The sequence below is a fragment of the Pleurodeles waltl genome, chromosome 3_1 (genome assembly GCF_031143425.1).
Source record: "Pleurodeles waltl isolate 20211129_DDA chromosome 3_1, aPleWal1.hap1.20221129, whole genome shotgun sequence".
In the NCBI taxonomy this organism is placed as follows: Eukaryota; Metazoa; Chordata; class Amphibia; order Caudata; family Salamandridae; genus Pleurodeles; species Pleurodeles waltl.
In genome coordinates, this window is record NC_090440.1 from 800,105,215 (window position 1) to 800,121,713 (window position 16,499).

Consider the following 16,499-nt stretch of genomic DNA (forward strand, 5'->3'; position numbering starts at 1 on the left):
CCCTTCCCCCTGAGGTGCCTGTAGTTTTTACATCTGATGCCCCTGCAGTGTTCTCTCCAAAGGACTCAGGTCTCCTGTGTGGGCTTTGCCCTTGTTTCTCAAGACTTTGGCCCACGGACATGCTGTATTCGTAGGATGTGCAGGACTTGGTACTTCAGTTATACACTGATGTGTATGTCATTTGTTTTGTTGTGGATATCTTTCATGGTTGTACGCTAATTTTCTGGAGCTTTTTGGTACATAAATATTTATTCCAAATATGATTATGTCCTAGCATTTTTCAGGGGTGTTTGGGTGGTGTCACTGTGACTTGGTGCTCTGCATTGGTGAGTACATGATTGGGGGGGGGGGGGGTCGCATATGTGTGTGCCCGTAACCTTTCGTCCTCCCCCTCCCGTGTGTCGTAGGTGCAGTACTCACCGTTGTCGTCTGCGCCGGACTTCGTACTCGTGGTAGATGAGAAGGTAGACGAGAGCAGGTAGGATGTTTAATTCGGGTTCCATGCTGTCCTCCGTACTCGTGGAGTGTGTTTTGGTGAGCATTTTCCCGTTCGTAGTCTGTTTCCGCCGTGTTTTTATCGGCGGTGCTCCCGCCCCGGAAAAGGTGGCGGATTGGTGAGTTATGATAGTGTGGGCGGTACATTGTCTGCCGCCTGCCTGTTGGCGGTGACCGCCGCGCTGTTTGTCTGTACCGCCGCGGCGGTCGGAGTGTTAAGTTGGCGGGCTGTGTTGGCGGTTCCCGCCAGGGTCAGAATTCCATTTTTTGGACCGCCAGCCTGTTGGCGGGTTGGCCGCCACTTTAACACCGACCGCCAGGGTTAGAATCACCCCCTAAATATCTTATCATTCTGATGGATACAACTACCTGTGGATTCCTCACCTCAAGAAATTTCCCCCACGTTTCAGCTTCAACGGAAATTTTCTTCTAGCTCTGCACGTTGACGATGATGTCACAATCGCCCGACTCCACGCGATGCCGTATGACGTCATCCAGGCAATAAGAAGCCCTCGTCGGCGTGCAAACGTCAGTTCCCTTTTTTCCGTGCCTTCAAGTAACGTTTTTTCTTTGAGGTTACCAGGGAGCTACAGTTTCACTCTGGTGTAACTATGTCACAACTGAGGAAGTCGGGTTTTAAACCCTGTAAACAGTGTGGGGGTCGAATGTCGGTCACGGTCCCCTATGAAAATTGCTTATGGTGCCTTAGTTCGAGGTCGAGTCATGCGGTTCATGCCAACGCATGAATGCTAAGGCCCTTAAGGAACGAGAGCCAAAATTGTTTCTTGCCCGTTCTAAGAAGAGGAAGGAGATGCATAATCGGAGAGAGTCTTCTTCAAGATCTTCGAAGTCTCTTCTGCGCCATCGAGACTCTCGGCGGGGTCATGAATCATGGCGCCGATCGAGCAGAGAACATTCCCGTTCAAGATCGCCATCAGCTCGGCGCCGGCCAACGTGGGAGATCAGCCCCACTGTCTCGCCTCCTCCTCCAATGTCTCCGGCTTCTCCGACGTCTCCACTGTCGGTATATGAAGTGGAACCACATCAGGAGCCGAGTGCTTCTCCGGAGCAGGAGATGCCTGGACCATCACCGGCTTCCCCTCTGGCGCCGGTTCCTCAAAGTTACCTGGCTTTCCTGGCACCGGGCACGGACCCAGCAGCATTTTTGAATTCAATGTTTAATATTTTTACCACCATGGCGCCTCGTGGTAGACATGCAGGTCCGTCAGGTCCTTTGGCCTTTAACTTGGATGCTCTGGCTCCTTACAAGCGGACACCCTTTATGCCCTTTCTTCCTTCTGGAAGAACTGCTTTGGCGTCAATGCCTTTGGCGTCGCCCAGAAGGCCGGTGACGCTGACGACGTCCATTGTTCCGGCGCCAATTGATTTGCCACGGATCCAGTCGACTGTGAAGTTACCTGTGGCGCCGGAGGGTCCCGCGTCGAAGGGCTCCGAGGATCAGCGCCGTCGAAGATCTTCATCGTCGGCCAACGCCTTATCAATGCCGGGGCTCAAGTCCAGGCTCCGATCCAGGAGATTGGCTTTATGGCTTCTGGAAGAAGAGGAGTGTGAGAGGCAGCATTTGGAGGAAGGTGAAGTCGTGGAGCCTTCAGGGGACCTGCATGGCTTAGTTACGCCGAGCGGCCTGGACACTTCCCCGGAATGGGACCTGGGTTTCCCGGGGGAGTATACGGAGGAGGCTGCTTCATTTCATGCTGTGGTGAGGAAGGCAGCAGACTGTTTGGACCTTCCACTTCCTGCTGCGGAGGTGTAGACAAACCTCCTGACCGAAGTGCTGCATCCATCGTCGGCGGTGGCAGAGCCTCTTTTGCCTTTCAGTGAGGCTCTTTTGGACCCTATTAAGGACATCTGGAAAAAGCCAGTGACTTCGGCGGCCGTCAATAAGGCGGTAGCGAGACGCTATTGTGTAGCACCAGGTGATCCAGACTTTCTGACCAAGCACCCATCTCCGGAGAGTTTGGTTGTCCAAGCGTCGTGCTCCTCCTGTTCTGCTCCTGGTTCGTTCCCCGGGGCGCCTGTGGACAGGGAGTCTAAGAAGATGGACCAGGCAGTGAAAAAGACCTTTTCTTCTTGTAGCATGGCTTTAAAGTCTACCAATGCGACTTGCATTTTGGGGCGTTGTATTCATGCCCTTATGGATGAGGCTAAGGGCCACCCTGGTTTGTCACAGGAGGTGTTGAACCTGTTGTCGGACGCTCAGGGGGCGGCAACCCAGGTAATACAATCTGGGCTGGACACCTCGGATTCGGAGGCCAGAGCTATGGGCAAATCCATAGTGATGAGACGGCAGGTCTGGCTGCGTTTGTCAGGTTTCTCCCCTGATGTTCAGACTACTCTCCTGGACCTGCCATTTGATGGAGACAAACTTTTTGGAGCAAAAGCCGACTCTGCTCTAGAACGTTTTAAAGAGAGTAGAGCCACAGCAAGGTCATTGGGTCTCCAGGCAGCCACTTCCTCTGCTTTTAGATCGTTTAGGAGGTTTAGAGGTTTTGGTCGTGGTGGTTCCTTTCGTGGCAGGCTCCATGCGGCAGGACAACGATCTGCAGGAACTCTTCCTTACAGATCCTTCAGGGGCAGGGGTAGAGTACGCACTAGAGGTGCCACCCAGCAGCACTCTGCCTCTTCCTCTTCCTCCGGAGGGGTGCAGCAGGGAAAGCAGCCTTAGTCCTTCACCACTCCCTTCTCACACGTCTCCGGTAGGGGGGAGACTTACTCACTTTCTTCGCATGTGGGAGTCTATAACATCAGACTCCTGGGTTACCGGCATTGTGGAGAAGGGGTATGCTCTTCCCTTTCTGGAATTTCCTTCTCCCTTCCCTCCCCGCCCCTCCTACTGTTCGGACGACCATCTTCTGTTATTGCAACAGGAGGTGATGTCCCTTTTGTCAAAAGGCGCAGTGCAGTTGGTTCCAGAGCAGAAGAGGGGTCAGGGCTGCTATTCAAGGTACTTCCTGATTCCCAAAAAGGATGGTCGGTTGAGGCCAATCCTGGTCCTGAGGATTTTGAATTGGTTCCTCAGGCAGAAAAGATGCTGACCCTGTCACAGGTTCTTTTGATGTTGAACGAAGGAGATTGGATGGTGTCTGTCGATTTGCAGGATGCGTACTTCCATATTCCGATCCTCAAGTCGCACAGGAAGTATCTATGGTTTGTGGTGGGGTCGCAGCACTATCAGTTTGCGGTCCTTCCGCTTGGTCCTACTTCGGGTCCTCGAGTCTTTACGAAGGTGATGGCGGTGGTAGCAGCGGAGCTCAGAAGAAAGGGAATAGCAGTATTTCCTTATCTGGATGATTGGTTGATCAAAGCCAAGTCTCCTGGATGATTGGTTGATCAAAGCCAAGTTGCGGTGTCGACCTGGGTTTCTCAGTGAATGTGTCCAAATCTCACATGGAGCCCTCTCAACGCCTCTTGTTCATAGAGGCAGTACTGGACACAACATTGAATCTGGCCTTTCCTCCGCCGCAGCTGATTCAGGACATTCAGGCGTTGATTCCAATGTTTCAAGATGGAGTGGTCGTTCCAGTCCTCAAGGTCCTTCGTCTGCTTGGTTTGTTCGCTTCTTGCATTCTGCTGGTCATGCATGCACGCTGGCACATGAGGGCTCTTCAGTGGTGCATCTGCAGGCAGTGGTTTCAGCACAAAGGAGATCCCGAGGATTCGATCAGGATCTCCAGAGTCACTGCAGCGGATCTTCAATAGTGGGCTGCGGTCAGCAATCTGTCGCAAGGAAGGCCGTTCTCGCTACCTCCGCCAGTGGCCACAGTTGTAACGGATGCTTCCACTCTAGGGTGGGGAGCTCATCTGGGGGACCTGGAGATCAAGGGTTGTTGGTCTCCAGTGGAACAGAGGTTTCACATCAATTTGTTGGAATTGTGGGCGATACGTCTGGCTCTTAAGGCCTTCCTCCCTTCCCTTCGCGGTCAGTCAGTCCAGGTCCTGATGGACAACACTACCGCGATGTGGTATATAAACCAGCAGGGAGGAGTGGGGTCATATCTTCTCTGCAGAGAAGCTCTCCGACTCTGGTCCTGGCTTCAGGACCACAAGATTTGCTTGGTAGCAAATCATTTGGCCGGAGTTCTGAACGTGCGTGCAGACGGTCTAAGTCGTCTCATCTCGACCGATCACGAGTGGCGTCTTCATCCGGATCTGGTTCTTTACATCTTCCAGATGTGGGGGTTTCCTCAGATAGACCTGTTTGCCACTCGGGAGAACGCGCACTGCCCGTCATTCTGCAGCCTCCAGTATCCGGTGTAAGGAGCTTTGGGGGACGCGTTTCATATCTACTGGAAGGGTCAGTTGCTTTATGCGTTTCCCCCCATACCCTTGATTCCTCGGGTTCTGAGGAAGATCCAACAAGACCGGGCCCAAGTCATCTTAATAGCCCCGGATTGGCCAAGAAGGGTGTGATATTCAGACCTTCTCCAACTCCCTCTGTGCCCTCTGCTCCGTCTCCCTTATAGGGCAGACCTCCTCTCGCGGTCGCAGGGGCAGGTTCTTCACCCCCAACTCCAGAGCCTGCACCTTCATGCCTGGAGATTGAACGGGGTTCCTTTTCTCTCCCGCCGGAGGTGGTGGATGTTATTTTATCGGCCAGGCAACAATCCACCAAATCAATCTATGCAAGCAGGTGGGCCAGATTTGTCAGTTGGTGTGGAGAGACCCAAATTGATCCCTTGAAGGCTCATTTGTCTGATGTGTTATTATTTGCTTTAACCTTGGCACAGAAAGGTTGTGCAGTTGCCACAGTTAAGGGCTATTTATCAGCGCTGTCGGCTTTTCTGTGCCTCCCAGACCAACCCTCTCTGTTTAGGTCACCTTTGGTATTGAGGTTCATTAAGAGTCTCACTAATAAGTTTCCGCCCACACCGTTTGTTATGCCTCAGTGGGATCTTAATTTAGTATTGACCTTTCTTATGGGATCGCCATTTGAGCCGATGCATTCTTGTTCCTTATGATTCCTACTTTTAAAGACTGTATTTCTAGTGGCCATAACATCGGCCAGAAGAGTGAACGAGCTCCAGGCTCTTAGTGTAGAGTCCCCATATCTTTCCTTTTTTAGAGACAAAGTGGTGTTAAGGACCAAGGTGGCTTTCCTCCCGAAGGTTGTTACACCCTTTCATTTGGGGAAGTCCATTACTCTCTCTTCCTTTTACCCTCTGCCTCATCCATCCAAGGAGGAAGTGAGGCTTCACCGGTTTGATCCACGAAGAGCGTTGAGCTTCTTTGTCGACAGGACGAGGCAGTTCAGGCAAGACGATCAGCTCTTCGTTGGATACTTGGGGAAGAGGAGAGGCAGAGCAGTCCACAAGAGAACGCTGTCCAGGTGGGTCATTCTCTGTATCAAACTTTGTTATTCCTTAGCAAAGAAAGAACCCCCTGTAGGACTCCGAGCTCATGCCACCAGGGCTAAGGCTGCTTCATCGGCCTTGGCTAGGGGTGTTCCTGTGGTTGACATCTGCAAAGCAGCAACTTTGGCGTCCCTCCATACTTTTGTCAAACATTATTGTTTGGACTCTGAGGTCAGGAGGGATGGCCATTTTGCCCGCTCAGTGCTGCAGGATTTCTAGGTTTGACCATTCAGGCCCCCACCTCCGGAGGTGGTACTGCTTTGGGACTCTATTCTTGAGGTGAGGAATCCACAGGTAGTTGTATCCATCAGAAGAACAAGTTACTTACCTTCGGTAACGCCTTTTCTGGTGGATACATCAGCTACCTGTGGATTCCTCACGGTCCCTCCCGCCTCTCCGTTGCCTGATTGGTCTTACCACAAATTCCTTGGCTGAGCACTGGTTTATTGTATATTTGTATATAATGATGAGATGTATATGTACATTTATATTTATATATATGGTATTTTTCAAAGGAAACATGTTCGGATATGTATATGTATATATATATATTTGTTTCCATATGAGTGTGTTGTTTCCATTAGTATCGTTTTATATTGTTGCAATAAATGTTGGTATATAATTTTATTTGATGTAATTATATTTCTCTGCAAAGTCAATGTTCACCTGTTCGGCTCAAAGGCACGTAAAAAATGGTGATAACTGACGTCTGCACATCGACGAGGGCTTCTTATTGCCTGGATGACATCATACGGCATCGCGTGGAGTCGGGCAATTGTGACGCCATCGTCGACGTGCAGAACTAGAAGAAAATTTCCGTCACAGCTGGCACGTGGGGGAAAATTCTTGAGGTGAGGAATCCACAGGTAGCTAATGTATCCACCAGAAAAGGCATTACCGAAGGTAAGTAACTTGTTTATTTGTATCATAACTATTGTTCTATTTCAAGTATATTTTTATTTAAGGAATGTGGACATCAATTACTGCATTTAGTTCTTTTAATGTCTCCAGCTGAGAACTGAATGTCCACACTGGGTTAATGATTTCAACCCATTGTTGCCTAAGTGGCACTTATCTTCATTAGTTACCCTACTTGAAACCTTAGTCTATTCACACAGTCTCTGATCTTATTAACTGCTCATGTATTATTTCAATTACATATTTTCTTAGGAGGACATAGAGTGCCTCATCATTATTGAGGCTGTATGGCTGTCTTGCCCTTGACCATATATTAAATAGAGATTCCATTTGTCAAAGTAGTAATGTCCATTTTCCTCCTCTTTCCTTTTTCATAACCATATCAATCCCCCTAGAGGCTCATTGTTTGCCAACCCTCTGTATGTCTGTTGTTCTGTTGTTATAATGTTTGGCAAGTGCATATGTTGGATCTTTGTGTTGAACAGCCTTTACATGTTACAATATTCTCTTTCTCAAGGGACAAGTAGTACTCCCACATACCCTAATCCACAGAGGCATTCTAGAATGTAAACTACATATTGAGATTCACATGTGATTCTTTTATTGATCCTCATTGTTTTCCCATCTTTATCTTTAAACTCCTTTATGTTTTTTCCCCAAGGATGCACGCTTTGCAAGTCTTGCATTTTGTAAAGCCTTTCTGTGAAGTTACAGCCAATTTCGTTCTTTCTCTTCTGATTAGTTCACCCTTTAAAGGGGGGGGGTCTCTTTTAAATGTAATATTTGGTTATGTACCCACCAGTCAGCCCATGTCAGGATCTTTTATTATTTTTTTTAAAATTGTTGAAATATTTTCTGATTTCTTCTGCTTCCTTGAGATATGTTAAAATATGTCTTCTTAGTTCTTTTTTTATTCAGTTTTCTTGTTTTCATTTAGAATTAATGTTTGTAGCCTAATTTAGTTCTTTGATATTAGCAGGCCTTTCATTATATCTAGTTCACAATATAATTTTTGTATGAATGCCATTTTAACCTCATTATTTTTTTAATTTTAGATCTTGTTCATTGGAACAGTTTCTTTGCATCATGAGAAATTCCCCATAACGGATGCTGTCCAATAATGGCTTTGGGTGAAAGCTGGGGCCATTTCAAATGCAGTTTTTAATGTCTCCTTGTGATACAGAGTTGTTTGTATGAGATCATTCTTGACATATATATTTATATACAGAAAGTTGATTATCTCTTTATTGGTAGTTTATGTGAATTATAAATCAAGCTCATTGTTGTTCACGCTCATAAAATAACTTTCAAAGTCAACCACTCTAAATCATGAATAAATCATTGATATGTCTGGGCCACAGAATTCATGAATCAATGAATGTGTCATTCTCTTCTCCCTAACCTATCTTCTTCTCCCACAACCCATGGTCAGGTTGGCATAGGTGGGGGAAAATGAAGTGACCATGTCAGTCCCACAGTTTTATTTGAATATTTCATGATTAAGCATGAATATATTATTGTGAAGACATAGTTCAATCATTTCCATGAGCATCATCATGTGTTCAAGTTGCTCTACATCCAATTACAAATTTTATTGATTTATAGAGAGATTATATGTCAAAAGTTACTAATAGGTAGTTGTTGCAAAATGGGTTATTGATAAGGGCAGGTAAGTACCTACTCTTAGCAATAGGCCACTATCCTCCACTTAGGTCCAGTTAGGTCTCAATAAATTGAACCCAGCTCAACCCTTGGTAGCTTGGCAACGAGCGACAAGGCTTAATTTAGGAGCCATATGTGTAAAGCATTTAAAAATCACAAAACAGTAAATAAGTAAAACACAAAACAGAATAGAAACCCAACACCAATTCATAAAAATGGATTATACTTCTATCTTTAAAATGACACCAAAAGGATTAAGATTGGATAAGGAGAACTAAAGATTAGAATTTATAAAGAATTAATGCTTTTTAGCACTCAGAAACGAATAGCGCCAATCTGGTCATCTGGTCGCACCTCGACCGGGGCAAAGTCAAATTTTTAGGCTGACCCCTATGGCACTACAGCTCGCTGGAGGCCTCGGTCTTAAGTTTTCCTTCGGACTTAGTCGTTTTCTTGAAGATTTTCTTCAGCGGGACCAAGTCGCCAGTCCAATCCGACTGTAACAGGCCAACTGACAATGAGCCAGCCCAGCAGTACCCCGTGGGCACCATCACGTCCGGAGTGCGTGACCCGGACGTGATTCAGACGTCATCCAATCAGGCAGCGTCCCCGGTCGAGGGAGGGGATTTTAAATCCCTATCAGGATGGATTGATGAAATGACGACGGGCAGCGGCAGTACCAGCGAGGACAGCACATTGGAAGGGTGTCCAAGAGAGGAGAGCGGCGGACACCTCAGCCACGAACGACGTGCCGTTCGAAACACCGACGACGGAGAAGACACCAGGCACAGCAGGAGGAACGCAACGACAGCAGCATATTCCCCGTTCCAGAGTCCAGGTGGAGGAACAGGAGGCGGCAAGACCAGCATACCGGCCACGCTCTGGGGAGAGCGTGGCCCTGCCAGGTATGGTCCTAAATAGGGCAAGGGAATAGAAACAACAGAACTGGTGGGAGGCAGCAAGACTGAGTAAAGGATGCCTGAATGTTTAGTGCTGTTTTTATTTTTCCTTTAGTTTAGGGTATTGCAATAGGGTTTTTTCCTAACAAGCTCAGTATATAATATATGCACAGCTGTGCAGCGACACTACAAAAGGACGTACAAAGCGAAGACAGTAAAGAGTAATGTCAGACTCTTAGATTTTGTTTATTCCTCTTTTATTGTTTTTTGTTTGTTTTGAAAAGTGTTTTTTTTTGTGTGAAAAATTAGAAAAAGAAAACAAGGAGGAAAGGAAACCAACCCCTTTTATTTACGAAATCTGGGAGAAGAAAAGGATAGAAAAGGGGCAGGAGAAGATACCCCAGAAACGGACAGAGGCACGAAAAAGAAAGAAGAATAGAATATAGAAGAAAAGAAAGAAGACAAGGAAAGCTAGTAGCTGAGAACAGTACAAGAACCAGAGAATAAGAGAAAAACAGACAGTAAGAGGAAGTCAGAGGAGAAAAAAAAAGAGAGTAAGACAGCCTAGGGGAGCAGGAATAACACTTACCCGTCCACCAACAGTTCTTTTTTTCTTCTTCTTTTCCCCATGCGCCTCCTGAGACACCATCTGGAAGGATGAGAAAGAAGAAGATGAAGACTTCATGAGCCCTCAAAGAAGAACAGAGGAAGGATGCCACAAACAACAAAACAGAAGGAAACGAACAAAACAATAAACTCCTAGTACAACAGCACTAACTAATAAAGAAAATATACGTTAGAACCACTGGCTGCGAGTCTTCCTTACGGTGTCCCTGTTACAGTGGTGTCAGAAGTGGGATTTTTGTAGACAATCCCCAATGTACAGTGTACCGTAATGGAAGAAAAACCACCCCGCCGATATGATAGCCCAATTAGCGGAGGACAACGAAGAACCAGATTCTTTCTTTCCGAATTTTGAGAGGGTTGCAAGTTTAGCCAATTGGACAACAGACAAGTGGGGACAGTACATTGCTCCATTATTAACTGGCAATCTGCAGGCAGTGTATCAGGCCGTAAACCTAGGAGCTGTAACCCCATACAGCGAAATCAAGAAAGCCATTCTTGAACGAATAGGTCTGGACCAAGAAAGCTATTGAGTTTGGTTCCGTCAGACAAAATGGATACCACAAGAAAATCCTTGCACCCTTTATTATGGCGTATACCATGTGGGAGGAAAATGGTTAAATCCCACAGAAACCTCCATAGACGATATGTTTGAAGCTGCGGTTCTGGAACAATACCTAGACCCCCTCCCACCCACTACAAGAAATTGGATCAGACAACATCCTGACCTCAATAACCGTACCGCTATAGATCTTGCATGTGCCTTCCACCGAGCTCCCAAGTTTTGGGGGTCTCATCCTAAAAACAATCCTGTCACCTCATGGGCCACTACTCCTAAACCCCTCCTTGCCAATCCGGTATCAGGTCCTAGTATTGAAAGATCTAGTATCCCTCATCCTCCCTCTTCCAAAGAATTCATGACAGGTCCACAATGCTTCCATTGTGCTGAATGGGGACATATAGCCAGGCACTGCCCACTCAAGAGAGAGCAAGACAAACCTAAGGAGATAGGAATGACGAAATATCGTGTTTTATGGCTAGGACACAACATGGCAAAGTATACCACCTCCATGTTGGTAAATAAGGACAGGAGGAACATACTTATTGATTCCGGGTACAGTCAAAGTGTGGTGAATCAGGCTTATGTACAACCAGATCAGTGGGACCAAAATACCCAGGTGTTAATTACATGTGTACATGGAGACAGGAAGACCTACCCTGTTGCCACTATAGAGATAAATTGGAGAGGGCATGAGGAATACCTTTCCGTGGGCATAATTCCAGATCTTGGGGAGGACATGATTATAGGAACAGACTATGAAGCCTTTCCGCAGCTGCTAGACACTGCAAATCAGGATAATTTTTCTGTCTCTTGATGGGAAGAAGCCCCCTTTGTATCCTCCAACACAGAGGGAAGTAGCCCCAGAAGGAATCTCACTAAAGCACAAAAACGCGAGCAAAAGCGACTATATCAGAAAGAGACTGTTACTCCCAACATCCCTTTACCCGAACCTCCAAAGGTCATAATCTCCATGACAGGACAATTTCGGCAGGCACGAAGAGAAGATCCTACCCTGAAGAATGCGTGGCAGATAGCGTTATAGCTTGAGAACCCGTCGGTAGGTCCTACCTTCAAACTCACCAATGAGTTATTGTATAGAGTATGTCCTGACTCCCCTTATCGGAAACCACAGTTAATAGTTCCACAAAGCTACCGGGAACAAGTCCTCCACTTAGCTCACGGGGACAATGGGGAGGGTCACCTAGGTAGAGAAAAAACTGAGGAGGCTATCACCAAACGATTCTGTTGGCCAGGGGTGTACTGTGATATTAGAAAACATTGCCAGGTCTGTCCAAAATGCCAGCTGATAAACCCTTCCTCCGATCGCACCGTTCCCCTTCAACCTCTTCCTATAATCGAAGTCCCCTTCACCAGAGTAGGAATGGATTTAGTGGGCCCTTTAATCGCTTCCGTAAAGGGACACCAATATCCATTAGTCATAGTTGATTATGCTACCCGGTATCCTGAGGCTCTTCCACTAGCCGGCATGACCACCAAGACCATAGCACAGGCCATGATAGAGTTATTTTCTCAAATAGGTTTTCCCAAAGAGATCCTAACAGACCAGGGAACTCCATTAATGTCCAGACTGATGTCCGAAGTGTGTCAAACACTAGGGGAAAACAAATCTGGACATCAGTCTATCACCCTCAAACAGATGGTCTTGTAGAGTGCTACAATAAGTCTATCAAAACGTTACTGAGAAAGTTTATAAGTGACTCAGGAAAAGACTGGGAGAAGAAGTTACCCCTGGTACTATACGCTCTCCGAACCCATATAGAGTCATCCACAGGACATAGCCCCTTCAAACTTCTTTTTGGTAGACAGCCTCGTACTTTATTAGAAATGTTGGCCAAACAATGGGAGGAGATGGAGGATGAACTTAAGGACATTCTCACCTACACTAAGGACCTAAAAGAAAATTTACACAGAATATGGGAAGAGGCCCATAAAAGTTTGACAGAAGCCCAAGAGAAACAAAAAGCCCATTATGATGCACCCAGTAAACCTCGCAACTTAACAGTCGGTCAAAAAGTGTTAGTACTGTTACCCTCAACAGAAAACAAATTACTCGCCCGTTGGCAGGGACCATATACTGTCCTTGAGCAGGTTACGCCGATAACTTATAAGATTGAAATACCCTATGGGTCCGATAGAGAACAAATAGATCATATCAATCTCCTTAAAACATGGTATGATAATAATGATTCACTTAGGAATATGTATATAACCACTGGGAGTGAAGGCGATATTCCGGTATATCCCACAGAGGTAACCAAACAGAAAGAGATAATAATGCCCCAACTTAGTGAGGTTCTCTTGGCAGAACTATGGACCCAATTAAGTGAGATAGAAAAGGCTAGTTTAGATGTCTTTTCCAAAATCCCAGGCAGAACCTACATGATCCAGCATCATACTCGCACAATAGGGGATAGAGTGGTGGGACAACGACCATAAAGAATACCGGAAGCTAAACGGAAACTAGTTGAACAGGAAGTCAGGGAGATGCTGCAGCCTGGTATTATTGAACCCTCTTCCAGTCCCTGGTGCTCCCTCATAGTCCTAGTCCCGAAACTCGATGGGACTACCAGATTTTGTATTGATTTTAGACAAGTGAATGCTCTTTCTCACTTTGATTCCTATCCAATGCCTAGGATTGATGAGGTACTGGAACGATTAGGGCAAGCTAAATACATGACTAAGGGTTATTGGCGAATTCCCCTTAAGAGGAAGATAAAGAGAAAACAGCCTTTGCCCCCCCTTTAGGACTCTACCAGTTAACCGTCCTCCCTTTTGGTTTGCATGGAGCACCAGCCACTTTCCAACGACTCATCGATATGGTGCTGCTTCCCTTTCAGGAATATGCAGCCGCTTACTTAGATGATATAGTTATCTATAGCCCTACATGGGAGAATCATATCTCACATATACAACAAGTATTACACGCCCTTAGAAAGCCGGACTCACGGCCAATCCTGAAAAGTGGAAGATAGCACACAATACTATTAAGTACCTAGGGTATTTCATAGGACATGGGATGGTGAGGCCCCAAGTTGAAAAAGTACAGGCCATCACACAAATGCCCCTTCCACGCCAAAAGAAAGATACAGACAATTTATTCCTCCTTTCTCGGAAATAGCGACCCCCCTCACTGACTTATTAGAGAAAAACAAGCCCAATCACATCAACTCTCTATCCGAAGTTGAACAGCACAGCTTTCAACAGCTGAAGCACCTTTTGATCTCCAAACCTGCACTGTGTTGTCCCGATTTTCGAAAACCCTTCCAGGTCCAAACAGATACCTCCGATCGAGGGTTAGGTGCTGTATTGTCACAGAAGGATGAATATGGATTCTATCACCCCATAGTATATTTAAGTCGAAAACTTTTACCCCGTGAGCAACAATATCTGACCCTTTAGAAGGAATGTCTTGTGATTAAATGGGCTGCAGAGTCCTTACGGTATTACTTATCAGGCTGCCCCTTCACCTTGCTTACTGATCACGCTCCCTTAGCCAGGTTGGCCCACCATAATGATACTAATGCCCGTGTAATCCGGTGTTTTTTGTCACTTCAATCTTTCTCCTTTCAGGTGCAGCATTCGCCAGGCTCCCGTCTGACTAATGCTGATTTTCTATAGCGATATCCTTCTGGTGTGTGGCTCCAACAGCCACTGTCTAGGGGAGGTGAATGTAATGGGCCGACTGACAATGAGCCGGCCCAGCCGTACCCCGGGGGCACCATCATGTCCGGAGTGTGTGACCAGGGCGTGATTCAGACGCCATCCAATCAGGCAGCATCTCCGGTCGGGATGGAGTTATGAAATGACGGCGGGCAGCTGCAGCACCTACAAGAACAGCACATCGGAAGGCTGTCCAGGAGAAGAGAGTGGCAGACACTGCAGCCACGAACCACGTGCCGTTCGAAACAACACCAACGGAGAAGACACCAGGCACAGCAGGAGGAACGTGGCGACGGCGGCCTATTCCCCATTCCAGAGTCCAGGTGGAGGAACAGGAAGCGGCAAGACATGCATACTGACCATGCTCTAGGGAGAGCTTGGCCCTGCCAGGTACGGTCCTAAATAGGGCAAAGGAATAGAAACAACCGAACTGGTGGGAGTCGGGAGGTGGCAAGACGGAGTAAAGGACGGCTGAATGTTTAGTGCTGTTTTTATTTTCCCTTTAGTTTAGGGTATTGCAATAGGGTTTTTTCCTAATGAGCTCAGTATATAATACATGCACGACTGTGCAGCGACACTACAAAAGGAAGTACAAAGCAAAGACAGTGAAGAGTAATGTCAGATTCTATGTCAGGACCGGAGGCTTCGAATTATGCTAATCTCTTATCTTTACTCAACACACAGTAGCCAATAAAAACAGTAAAACATGAAAAACTAAATTTCCCATAAACATAAGCCTCGTAATGACCCTCCAGCCAGGCTGCACTGTCTCCTATATAGTACAAAGCAAGCAAAGTCTGTCCTCTTTCTTTGCTGCTTCGCACAAGAGATAAGTGCCTCATTTTTTCTGTGTTTATACGTTTAAACTTTGATAGTTTCACAAGTGTTTAATTATTATATCTTTCAACAAGTGCAGCAATTGCCTTGAAGCGCCGTTTTAACTTTCCTTTTAGCGGCTTTGCCGCGTTGCTAGGAAATGATCTTTCGGATCGTTTTCCCTTCCTAACAGCAGGGATGCCTGGGGGGAAACGCAGCCTCTGCAGATCAGTCCGCTTTCTGTGGCAGCACTCGCGCGTGCGCAAACCTTGCATCTTTCGGGTTTGCAAACACGCGATCTGCAGCCTTGGGGGCTGGACATCTGCCAATTCGAAGCTCCCCTCATACTCCCGCCGGGGCTGCAACAATACTGTTAGAGCCTTGTTCGAGGGGATAAGGTGCCAGGCCCCCTCATTTTCCCTAATTTTCCCTTGAGTAGTATTGTTACTATTATTTTCTTTCACTGGCAGAGGTCTGTTTGACCTTATTGGCACCAGGGCTTCCCCCCCCCTTGCTGATTCTTAAAGCATTTCATTTGGGACCTCTAATTGTTATTACTCCAGACTGCCAGCATGGCACAACAAGATGGTTATTATGGGGAGTATATAGAAGGCCAATACATGGACGAATGCCTGGTCGAGGCTCTTGATTACCATGTGCAAGACTCTGTAAATAAGGCTTTGTTGAAGGCTTTACGCCCTTTTGCTCAGCCTATATTTAATTTTGGCCACAGGCGATTTGCCGCAGGCTCGGGGAACCCCACCCCAAATGAGGTCGAGATAAATGATCCTGGCCGGTCTGATTTGGACCCCTTTGAGCATACCATTAACTCGATATTAAATGATCACGAATACGTCCCCTTTTTCGATCAGGGAACTGATCCAATGACACAGTCAAGACGCAATTCCTCAGACACCTCTTCCACATCCGATTCTGAAGATAAGTCCTCCTCAGATAAGTGCAAAGACAAACGCAAATGCAAAAAGCGCCATTACGACAACTCTTATCTTTCTTCCCCTCCGGCGAAGAACTTGCTCTTCGATCCTGACAATATCATTCACCCCAAATCAACCGAATGGACTCCGTGTCTGGAAGTGGCTGCTTATGTTCAATCCAGACTCAGGAAGAGTATTGAAAAAGATATTCATAGTACTCTACGTTCAGAGTGCCCTCGACCGGCTCTCGAGGGAAAGGTAGCATAGACTCCCAAATTAGACCCACACATGATTACTTTTCCTAAGAAGTTCTCCAAAGACCCAAAGAAGGGTATTGATAGAGCTTGGCGCGGTTGCCAGGACAAACTTCTGTATATTTCAGGTCCCCTAACCAAAATCTTAGACCTAGCAATACAAGCCAAGGAATTGCAGGAGCCCATTGGCCCAGACACTTTGCTGGAATGAGCACAGAGGGCCATTTGCCTGCTAGGCAACGCTAATTGTTCAATGTCCACCGAACTCAAGAAATCCTTTT